Consider the following 12724-nt stretch of genomic DNA (forward strand, 5'->3'; position numbering starts at 1 on the left):
TCCCTTCTCTTCCTGTTAAGGAAGGGGATTCTTCCCCATTGTCCAACACCTTCCCACTCCATTTTGGCCAGATCTAAGGCTGTCACACTAACTGGCATGATCAGCGTTACCAGGGCGCACTTACCTGAGGCATTGGTGGGAAGCCTATCGTACAGCACTTTCTCTCCACACCACAGCCAAACATCATCACGAGCGAGAGGGATTCCTACTGGCAAAGACACATTTTCATTACACCATGACTCCTGGATATTTCCAATCCCAGGACCAGTCCCATTTAACTTTTAGTCAGGTGAACTTTTGTTTTGCAACTTGGGTGTCAAAAATAGGCTCTTTCTTTTTTATTCCCACATCATTCCATGGGTGTGTCCAATTAAAATTGTCACCCAAGTGTTCACCTGTGTCGGTTGTTTACATTTCAGATTTAGCAGTAGTTCTTGTGTCTGTGTCAGCGTCTTACCATCATCTCGCTCTGCTTCATACCATACCGTTCCATTACAGGAATAGTACACCATCACTCGTTCTCCTTTCACTCCATCACTTCTGTCATCCTGCATCCTTTGTTCAAACGCCAACATAGTCCACACAAAGCACAAGCCATCCAGCAAAATAGTCAAACATTTGCATCGTCCTCGTCTTTGTTCAGACTCGAAAGTGTCTGACTTTGATCCAATTCATGCCATCTACACATTCCCTCTCTTGACCTGGCCGTCCGGGCGGTCAACCTCTAAGCTCAACCTTGGCGGGCACAAATACTGGGGCCGGGCGCAACTACTGGGGCCGGGCGCAACTGTGAGTTATGGTACCACTGTTGTTCTGTAGTTCCCAATTGGATGGCGTGTGAGGTTCTAGCCAGAACACTAAACTGTCCTTACCCGCGATATTGAGTCCACCTCCGGGAAAGCACCCGGAGGTTGATGTACGGAGTGATGTCCGACTCCAGTGATGCTGAGTTCACTGAGTTCAAATATCTAACTGTGTTCCGAGATTTCAAATTAAGCCTCGAGCTAACGCTCCAATTTTGACTGTTAATTGACAAATTTTAAAGCAACACAAATGAAATGCTTAAAATAAAAAAAATCCCAAAACTATAATAACGCAGATACCGAATTAAACCTCTATTTTTTCTTTTTTTTTTTTTTTATGGGAAGAAAAGGTGCTCTACAAGACATAGACAGCTCCAAGACCGTTGCAGTCTTCACCTCCTATTGACTCATGATTGGCTCAATCCACCTACAAGCTGTGCCCACACTGATTCTGTCAACTGGGGGAGGGGGTAGAGACAGTGAAAACAATCGCGGAGCTGTGAAGCCGAGCCCCAACTCAGTCGGGCCCTGGGTCCACAACACCTCAAGCAGAGACACACACAGAACTACCACTTCCGAGCGACCCTTCTCTGGAAATTTCGACATTTAGTAATGTTCCCAAAACCAAAGAATTTGTAGTCGGTGCTGAAATATGATCTCCCGATTGTGCAACAACTATGGGGTCTAGATCTCTAGTATGATGACGCGCATCAATATTCAATGCGATTTGTGGCTCGGCGAAAGTAAACAATTCATACCATTTCCGCTGCTCAGGGACAAGGCACGCGTGCGAGGCAACGCCGGTAGACATAACAAATATATAATTCTAACGCATGATGCACTCATGACTAAATTTGGATGAGTGCATTTTTGATAAACCAAATCATGTTTGTGATCACATGTACAATGTGATATGTCAATTGGTGAATTGAAAGGGTGGCGGTTGCGAAACCACTCAGACCAGAGCAGGAACAGGGCATACCCACCGCGGGAGGATGGGAACCAGGTTTCAGAGCTGCCCTCAAATGTTTCAGTTCAGTTTAGCCACTGGGAAGGAAGAGAGCACGACATATGCTCCCTCCGACGGATGTGCACAGTCAAGTTCAGTCCCATCCGGAAATGCCACTCGAATTCCAGCGTTCGTTCAGTCAATGGCAGTGACTCAGGCAATCTTGAGAGTCCACATGGCTCAGTGGGGGTTGTGGAAGGAGCTCATAGCTCGCCCCAATATCCAGCACCATCGAAAACTTGTCCATCCACCGTCCCCGGAATGCTAGGACCTGCTAGTCCTCGAACGCTGAAGCTCCGCGGCCCCCTGTCATGGAATGGGGTACGAGCGGGTTTGTGTCAAGTGCGTTGGGAGTTGGTAACGGTGGCGCCCCCTGCGCTGGTGGAGCTCTTTGTGACAGACATGGCACCGGAGGATGGCACATTCCAGAAAGTGGCTCGGCATGGACAGCTCATCACCCAGTGACCCCACACCCCGCAGCAAGTGCACACCCCACTCACAACCCCCGTCTGTAACCACCCATACCTCTTTTACTGCAATCCCAACCTCGTTGACTGGCCTGCTATGGACAGCAGCCAGTCTGCTGTGGCGCTGCGTCACCCGAACCTTGCCCAGAAGCAGCAGAAGTGGAAGGAGCAGCTGCCTCCTTTTTTCTTATCTCTCTTGGCCTTCTAAACCTGCAAGTACAACAATTTTAGTCACGCTCCTTAATCCAATCCCATATATTCCTTTTCTGATGTCGTGCAAAGTTAGGTACAAAATGTGTTCTACTAGGCCGATTAGCATTTTTTCATTCATGGACTATTTCGCCTGATGTCTGCCACTGGAAGGTGCACGCCCTTGTGGACGGCCAACTGGAACAGCTGTGTAGTAATGTCGACATTATTGGATGGGTCACTGCCGGAAGTCTCACTCCATTCACGTCTCGCCCTGGCCACATAGACCAGGCCTGTCTCCCCCTTCCCCACCTGAAAGACACAGCAACATCGACCCCAACGGGCCAGAAATATCTGATACACGGCACGGCCAATCTCACCTGAGGTGTCCCCATTTAGCTGGTGACCATCATGCTGGTCAGCAGATCTGGCCTCGGCCTCAAGTGAGGACAGTTCCTCTTAAATAAATTTTGTCCCGCTTGTAACTCTGTATAAACCTCTTAGTCTGGTGTCTCCTTTGTAGGAGATTTCAACCAACGTGACCTCTTTACAACGTGTGACCTCTTTACAACGTGTCGAATAAACCAATGTTGACCTTTCTGCTATCTTTACAGCTGTGAGAGCTGTTACTAACCCCTCCTTCCCCCTTGGGTAATTACGAATGTCTTATCTTCAAACTTCTTACAAGCACCCAGTATCCTGGCTTTACTAGATTACTGCCCCTGCTGGGAGACAGAAAGATCCTTGTCACTCTAAATTTGCGCCTGTCTTTTGTTTTCCTAACACTTTTCACATATGGTCAACTAAAGTTGCTTCAACATCTATTTCCCATTTGTTCTTAAATTTGAGGTATTCTATAAGTTCTTCCAAACAGTGTTTTACAATGTCTTAGTCCTAAATACAATGAACTACGTTACAATGGAAAATATCAGAATAACATTCATACATCCAACATGAGACACGTGCTTGAGACCACTTCAGGGTCATTTTTGTCTGAAATATCTCCTCTACAACAACTTACCCTTGCGTTAAGTGAGTAATTTTCCATAAAAACAGTGCCACTAATTCGACATTAACTTCAAGTATCACTGCTGTGGTGCTGTATTATATGGAAAAGTCTAAACAATCCAAGAAAATTTTGCCCTATCCTGGACTGGGTGTGTGTTCTCTAGTCGCGCATCCAATGTGAATAATAATAACTCCTGTGGAGCACATGAGCAGGCTAAAGCAACAACTATATCTTAATCTGTACCGTGGACCCTAAATTAGAATATCTTATTTCTCCCTCCTTGTTGAGGAGAACCTCCGGGATGGGCGTGGTGAGGCGCTATTTGAAGCATTCTCCGGCCTTCTGGTCACACTGGTCACATGTCACCTCAAACCTGTGGACAGAACTGGACGAGTGGCACTTGCCAGTGAGAATGAGAAGGGGTAAATTATCTTCCTTCCAAAACTTTCAGTTTTGCATAAATTTTGTGTAATAACGTCAATCAACCATTCACTTGATGTTTGAATTTAATTACTCTAATCTTTCTCCAAAAACAATTTGAAAATCAATACTCGGGAGTGCAATAGGGATTCAGGTTGATCAGGCCTGTCCACCCATCGCATCCTAAGTACTGTAAGGGCTTGCCGGTGACCTCAAACAATTGTCTGTCCTGAGGCCCGTCCCTTAAACATTCACTCACACCACATATGCATCCAAACACTTTTTCTTTCACACTTTCATTCACCAAACGATACTTTCCAATTCCACACAGAGACCCCTCCCTTGGCGCGTCCGCCTTGGTTCCACTGTGATTTGTGCTGGCAGTTCCTTAATTTTGCCTCAATTTAGCCAGCGTATGCCAAAATTTACAACTGTGGGTCTCTGGATTTTCCCATTCACTCCCCGTGAAGTTGTTTCTCCTCTCCTGGACGCAGCTGACGAAACTGCACCTGTTACATCAAACAGCTCATAGATGCGAATGTTAGCAGTCTGGTATTTATGGAATGATGTCATGTCCTCTAAAATTGTCATGTCAGTGTTCGCGTCGTACAGTCAAAAAAAAAACATCTGTCTTTCACCTTTGTCACATTTAATACACATCAGTTAATAAATCATCTACGAAACTATTTAGTCCAACTTTATATTTGGTAAACCAATCTCCAATGGCTAGATATTCCCCTTTCCAAAGATTTTCTTTCAACATGTTCATAGAATACTTCACTTAAAACTTATCCCAAAACCATAATCCCTTTGCTTAAAAATTTAAATTTTAATAAGATTGTCGCCGCCCTGCTGTTCCTCAGGCATCCCCTGCATGTTTCAGTGTTTAACTTGTGTTCTAATTCCCTGCTAATTTGTATTTATTGTTAGGTTGAATACATATATTTTATCCCGTACCTTACTACACTAGCACTGTAAAAAAAACTGCTCCACACCTCAATGAGAGGCAGATGCCTGAAGATTAGATCAACGTCTGCAACATCGAGGGGGGTGCCGCGACACACCTCTGAAACAAAAGGACTGTGACCTTCTTACGAGAGCACCAAAAGGCATATCTTCCTTTTCAATCAGTTAACGACTGCCATTGATGCCTGTTTTTCCTCTTGTGTCTGAAATGTTTACATGTTCCTGCTGGTGCTTCCCCCCCCATTAATGGCGCCGTCGGATCGGGCGGCGGCTCAAACACATACTGTTGCGAGTCTGGCAACTGTGGATGAATGCCTCTCAGACATTCCGTCTTTTCTTCCGCTTTTTCAATCACTTCATCCTCTTTCTCTGACTTCCTCCCCCTACTTGGGAACGAGCATCTAACTTCAAAGAGCTGTTAACTCATTGTTAGAGCACACTCATGATTTTACGATTACACCTACAATCATTGCCTTCTGTAAAATCTTTCTCACTCTTATTTTTTTTCCTTTAATTTTCCAAATTCACTGTAGCCTTACCAAAGCCACTCAAACAATCAAGGTATCAAATCACAAACTACAAAGTCAGGAACCACCTATGCTCTTGCAAAGGTTTCTCATGCTCTCAAAAGCTTCATTCAATTATGATTTCATAACACCAATCTTTTTTTCTTTGTGTCATTTCCATCTGTGCATTTCATTCCAGTTACTAATTACAGTTACCTTAATAGAAAGACCATCAACTAAAGTATGAAACATAAAATATTTATTTCTTCAATTCCTCCTTACAGCAGACCCTAATTCTTATCCTTTTCATTTGTTCAAGTCACACCTTCTTCAATACTGCCTGTTTCATCATCTTCCTTTCAATGGAACATTAATTGTTCCTTTCTCTTTTCTTATTGAACTTTCAATCTCTACACTGACACAATTTCTTCTCTTTTCTCTAGCTTTCTTTCTTTCTCTTTTCTTATTTCATCCCTACTTCATGTTTTTCTTCTCTTTTTTATGTTTCATTTTTATGAATTTATCCTTAATCTCCGTGCCACATCCGAGACCACTATCACACTTACTCTCCTTCGCCATCTTGAAATCCACTCGTGTGTGTCCCAACCACTTCTTACGCAGAACAATTTTAGCCTTCACATTCACACAGCTTCCACACAGACACGTAAATCCCAGATTTTAAACCGTGTCCCGATACGTAGATCCCAGATTTTATACCGTATCTTAACCACGAATAGTTCCAAACTATTCTAGTAGGTAAATCCCAGATTTCAGACCCTACTAACGTCCACACTGTTACACTTTTTATTTTTATTTTTTAACTATACTACTTTACTTTTGCGCCATTAATTATGCTAGAAGGTAAATCCCAGATTTTACACCCTAATAGCGTCCAACACTTTTACGCTTACTACGTTCCGCTCCTCCTTCCTCTTATAATTTAGCGTTGCCAATGTGCAGAATTTGAAAGGGTTCTGCTTACCTTGTTTCACTGTGGGCCCAAGAGGAAAGATGGTCGGATGTGTGGCTCTTTTATACTTTATCCTTTCTCAGGTCGTCACCTGGTGTGGACGTGCGAGACCCAGTCTCATGTGGTTTTTCTCGAAGTTCCAAACTTCTTTTACCTCTCATGCATCGCGTCGGCGTCACCATAAATTGTTGGAATTTATCTTTAAATCAATGTTAGAATTTAATTTTAAACCAATGTAAACTCAAATTAATAATCTGACTCCAATTTGTGACTTTACCCAACTCTCACTCATCCAACAATATGCGCGCTCGTTCTGCAATAGAAAGGTATCAGGAAGCCGGCATTTTCACACACGAGTGGATTTATTCCTAACACACAAATCTACAACTTGAGTTTGGGTCCCTCTCAATACAGCTCTCTTTGTCTTCGCTGTTCAGCATTTATTTATAGACACAATATGCAAATGACACAGAGACAAAGGCATCCTGGCATGATTCTATTGGCTATGTGTATGCTGCAGTTAACTTTAGCTTGCTTCTCTTGGTCTTTCTTCAAGTGGTGGCCCCTCCTGCTTGTGGCTGAAGGGTCCAGTTTCTTGTGCATCCCTTCCCCCTCGAGGTATCTGTCTGCGCCAGGCACCGACCTAAAACCTCCCAAACCTCACATTCTTTCACTTTCTTTTTCCAACTTCACCAGCCACCCACACAGCATTCCACAGAATAACAGTGACACAAGATGCAGGACATCGAATAAAACTAGCCAGGTTTAAACTCTTCCACTCCTTTATGACTTTATAATCATTCCGGAGAGACTTTTCATGTAATTTACATTATGGAATAATAGAATCAACTGTCAAACAATTACAGATTTAAAAAACGATTTTATTGTTTTAGAGCTCTGAGCAAAATCGTCTCACATCATCCAGGATGCTGGGATGAGTATTTGGATGCTGTAATGTTTGGCCTTCGGACAAAAAAACAGATGACCACGAAGTACTCGCCATACTTCTTAATGTTTGGCAGAGAGGCCCGCTACCCCATAGAGGTGCCAGAACATTATGAGGTAGGTTTTTTGTCATTCGTTATGCACGATCCGTCACAATTACTCACAACATCATGGAAAGGTTTAATGTGTTTAATGTTTCCAGTGTTTATTTGGATATTAGTGAATGTTGTTTGCACTTAATTCAGAACCAAAACTGGATATCATACCAAAAGGCAGAGACAGACAGTTTGTCGTTGATATTTAATTTACAAAAGGCAGCAAGAACTCACAATGCGGGCTGAGGAAATTTATTTTAAAGAACTGTAATTGACTTTTCCAAAACATTATAATTTATTTTTTTTGCATCTTTAATGTTGTAACACAAGTGCAAAATGATTTGAGGAAGCTTTGAATACTTAGAACTATTGTTTTTTATCCAAAGCTTGATGGCACTGTGGAGGATGTGGTGCAACATGAGGTGGTGGCACAAAATGAAAGCAAGAAACAACAAATATTTGAGCTGGTGAGAGAAAACACAAAGAGGGCACAAGAGAAAACAAAGCAGCCAAAAATGAACGCTCGGAGCGCAGTCGCTCTTAATATTGGGGACTATGTCTTAAGACAAAACATTAGGAGTCAACAGAGGAAGGGTGGCAAATTAGAACCGAACTTTCTGGGACCATTCACAGTTGTGGCTATAGTCGGTAAGACCGCCGACCTCCAAGACAAGAATGGAGCCCTAATACCCAAAATAAATATAGACCAATTGAAATTTTATAAAGAAGACAAACCAAGAGTGCCTCATCGATATGCGCAAGAAAATGTAGTTTCCTCAACGCCACAACGAGCCCCAACTCCTCCAGCATCAACTCCTCCAGCCACAACTCCTCCAGCCTCATCTCCTCCAGCATCAACTCCTCCACCCACAACTCCTCCAGTCTCAGCTCCTCCAGCATCAACTCCTCCAGCATCAACTCCTCCAGCCTCAGCTCCTCCATCATCAACTCCTCCAGCATCAACTCCTCCAGCATCAACTCCTCCACCCACAACTCCTCCAGTTTCAACTCCTCCACCCACAACTCCTCCAGTCTCAGCTCCTCCAGCATCAACTCCTCCAGCCTCAGCTCCTCCATCATCAACTCCTCCAGCATCAACTCCTCCACCCACAACTCCTCCAGCATCAACTCCTCCAGTCTCAGCTCCTCCAGCATCAGCTCCTCCAGCATCAACTCCTCCAGCCTCAGCTCCTCCAGCCTCAGCTCCTCCTTCATCAACTCCTCCAGCATCAACTCCTCCAGCATAAACTCCTCCACCCACAACTCCTCCAGCATCAACTCCTCCACCCACAACTCCTCCAGCATCAACTCCTCCAACATCAACTCATCCACCCACAACTCCTCCACCCACAACTCCTCCAGTCTCAACTCCTCCAGCCTCAACTCCTCCAGCCTCAGCTCCTCCATCATCAACTCCTCCAACATCAACTCCTCCACCCACAACTCCTCCAGCATCAACTCCTCCAGCATCATCCTTGACGCCCCAATACACCAGGGAAAATATTGAGAAATGTAAGAATTCTTTGTAAAGTAACATAAAACATGTTAAATAAACAGTAGATTACAAAGGTCTTTATATGTTACATATTTATTGTACTTGTGTATATATATTTGACAAATTGATGGCAATAATGTCAGTATGTTCATTAAATGGAGTTGGCGATGTACTTTTAATACCCCCTTGCTAATCTTCTATCAACTGCGCTTAGTTTAATAATTGTCCAAACTTTTTTTTGACAGACATTTAAGATGCCTGGGCAGGAAAAGATGTCCACGTCCTTCTCTCCAAAATAGGGGCGTACAAATTATTCTTCTGGGACATTTCCCAGGTTGGACCTGACTCTGAGTTGGAATCAGAGGTAAAATAATTCCTTATTAGCAGAGATTTTTGTTTTTAGGTTTTATTGTAGTGTTCCAAGTCTTAAGAGCTAACACTGTATTTTTGGGGGGAAAAAATTATTTTGTCTTTCAATTTATTCCAGGTTATAAATGCTTATCTCTCACTGTTGGTTCATATACACAACAAACTCAATGGAGAGAAGGTTGCGTTCATTGACACATACCCGATGACAAACATGTGGAATGGGAAAAGCCCAAGACTCAAGGTCTTTGTTTTGTATATTGAATGTGACTTAGAAAAATCTCAAATTTCTTTACACATTTTATGTCATGTTTTATAGACGTATTTTCTCGCTAATTTCTGTTTATTTTTAGATACACCCGGAGGAATACAAAATCATTCTGGGCATCGTTAATGAGCATCATCATTGGAAATGAACAGTAAAAGCAATTTTAACTACTATACAAAGCATTAGCATATAACATCAGTAAATTTGAAATGCAGAGCATTTGTTTAATAAAACATGTTTTATAAAAAAAACAAAACAGGCAATCCTCCCCAATGAAAAAAGGTCCCTGATCCTTGATCCTCTAGGGGAGTCTACAAGGGACATCAAAAAATGCCTGGAAACAACTAGGTAATCACAGCTTTTAAAATACAGTACAGTATTGACACTTCAAAATGTGACTGAAGGTGTTCATGTGAATTTGAAAATTGACTAGATTTTTGTTCTTATAAATGAAAATGGAAATGTATTGCATGCATGGGCCCCTAAAATGTGAAAATTACATTTATAACTAAAATATATTACTGTCTCTCCTTTTCAGGGCATTCATGCGTAAGAAGGGGTCGAATGTTTCTCGCTGGACATGTGGCACTGTCCCCCATCCCAGGCAGCAAGACGCAACGTCTTGTGGAATCTTTGCCTCAAAAGTATGTGTTTGCTAAACATAGATGTCATCACTGTTGCATGACTCCATTATGCAAAGATTTTGCAGTTAAAACATAAGCCAAACAAGAATATAAAATTACAGTTTACACAGTCCAAGGGTCTAACAGTGAATTTCATCGTTTGACATCAGAATTGTCTGTAAGGTGAAATGCAGGCTCAAAACGGTAAACATTTAAAACATCCTTTTTTCACTGTAAACATCTCATGTTGTCTTCTCCAGTTCGCTGAGCGCCTCTTGGGAAATGAGACTATGGCTTTCCCAGCGGGCCTGCGAGACATAAATGGATATAGGCTCGAAATTGCAACCACTCTCCTACAAGAGACTGGCAAATAATATGCAACCAATGTTGATGCAACTCCAATGAATTTTCTTTACTGTGCCATTAGTGCTAGTTCTACAAACATGTTTTTCATTTCTGGTTTACATAGATAACTAGAGCACTGGTTCTATCTATATGGTTCTAAATTTACACCAACTGACCGGTACAAGATCGAAGGCTCATCTTCGGATATGCTGCCATGGATATTACGGCCCTGGATGAGGACCCACTCCACTGAAGTCATCTTCCTGCAGCACTTCATTCAATTGACTCTCACATTATCTCATCTATTATTGCATAGCATCATTGTATGTGTCAAATGTTGCCCAGTTGGCATCCATTGCAGCCTGGTCATCCTGGAAGGGGGATTCCCCCATCTGTGGTCCCTTCTCAAGGTTTCTCACTTTTCCCCTAATGAGGTTTTGTGAGTTTTTCCTTGCCCTCCTGGGGGTTAAGATCGGGGATGTCGATTGTGGCTATGTAAAGCCCTTTGAGACTGTCTGTGATTAAGGGCTATACAAATAAAATTGACTTGACTTGACTTGACTTCTATCTTAATCTGTATTCACAGACGACCTATCCAATATATGTCATTTTTGCGGGGAAGTTGACCATGACACAGACCAGATTTGGGTAATAATATCAGTTCTTGTTAACTATTGCATGTGACAAATATGAAATATTATAATAATTATATCTCTTTGTTTACCAGATCCAGTGTGACAGGTGGTTCCACCACATGTGTATTGCGGCTTCTCCGACAGAGGAGACATTTTTATGTGCGGCATGTACATGATAATAAAAACCCATTACTATGAGCACCGTATATGCCCTTCCTTCATGTACTGAATACTGTAATGACCGCTTCCCAGCCGGGGCTGGAAAGCGGTGTGGGTGGACTCTTAAATCGCGGACAAGGGAAAATGAGGTGGAAACAATATTTATTGTGAACGGCAAAGGGCAATTGGCAGGTGATAGGCAAGGTGAGTTGCTTTCAATATTAATAGTGGTTCTATACTTACAAACGTCGGGAGATGTGAACGAAAAACGCTGGGGGAACAGTCTTCCCCCAGGAAAAGCAAAACGAGTAACAAAAGGAGCTTGCAACGCAAGAAAACCAAAAACGAGAATGTCCTTCCTCCAAAGGGTAAGGTTAAATCCAATCATCGAGAAACACAAGGCGAGCCGAATAGTAGCTGTAGAAACAAAGCAAAGTAACATCAAACACGATCAACACACGGAGCAAAGTTGGGCAAAGGCAATAGCAAGGGCACATAGGCGAGAGCAAATTGGGTCAATAATCCGACGCGTCTGTGTGCGCGTCGAGGGCTTAAATAGTCAGTAATCAGGAGATGATGGGTTCCAGCTGGGAAGTCTCGAGAGCGCGTCCCGCTCGCGGCCGCGTCACTGGGCAACGCGCCGTCGACCACGCCCACTCGGCTGCAACAAAGAGGCACGATCGTGACAGAATACAACATTTTAGTTTTTTTTTCGTGTAAACCTGACAAATAATGTGATGATTACACCAAATGAAATTTACAATCACCCTCTAGTTTATTTTACCAGGAGGGCAGTACATGATACATGAATCGCACAAAGATTAACAAGATTTATTCATAGGTTCCTCAAGTAAATATGATAAACCATGAAAAATAAGACAACGTAAGTATGCATGATCTCCCCATGACTGTGTGTAATTCCTACTTGTACTCCAGTTTCCTCCCTCATTCCAAAAACATGCATAGTGGGTTAATTGGACACTCGAAATTGCCCCGAGGTATGAATGTGAGCGTGAATGGTTGTTCGTCTCTGTGTGCCCTGCGATTGGCTGGCAACCAGTTCAGGGTGTCCCCCCGCCTACTGCCAAAGACAGTTGGAATAGGCTCCAGGATCCCTGCGACCCTAGTGAGGAGAGGCATATCAGATGGTAATCCAACAGCTTCCGACATATCACAGCCTCAGCAACCCTCCCATCCAGTCTGCCTGTTGTACTTTTGAAGGAAATCGAGGAGTGCTTTCTTCATTTGCAACTGGCAAATCTGGCCAGTTTACAACATTTAACTGGCTGAAGTTCTTCAGTTCAAGTGTGTCCACACACTCAATTCGGTCCAGGTGTCGCTGTAATGATATTGAGCCTACATGCAAAGAAAGTCAAAAAGCCACAAAGTAACCGACTGAGGATCAAACAATAAACAAAATTACACATAGAAATAGAATTGCAATTATAAAACAA

General features: G+C 42.9%; 1 pseudogene; it reads left to right on the forward strand.

The window, feature by feature from the left end:
- LOC148320820 (uncharacterized) overlaps window positions 1–9318 on the forward strand; it is a 117251-nt pseudogene extending 107933 nt beyond the window's left edge.
- Window positions 9319–12724: the final 3406 nt, after the last annotated feature.

The sequence above is a fragment of the Idiotropiscis lumnitzeri genome, chromosome 16 (assembly GCF_059441095.1).
Source record: "Idiotropiscis lumnitzeri isolate Australia: NSW breed Sydney's pygmy pipehorse chromosome 16, RoL_Ilum_1.0, whole genome shotgun sequence".
NCBI lineage: Eukaryota > Metazoa > Chordata > Actinopteri > Syngnathiformes > Syngnathidae > Idiotropiscis > Idiotropiscis lumnitzeri.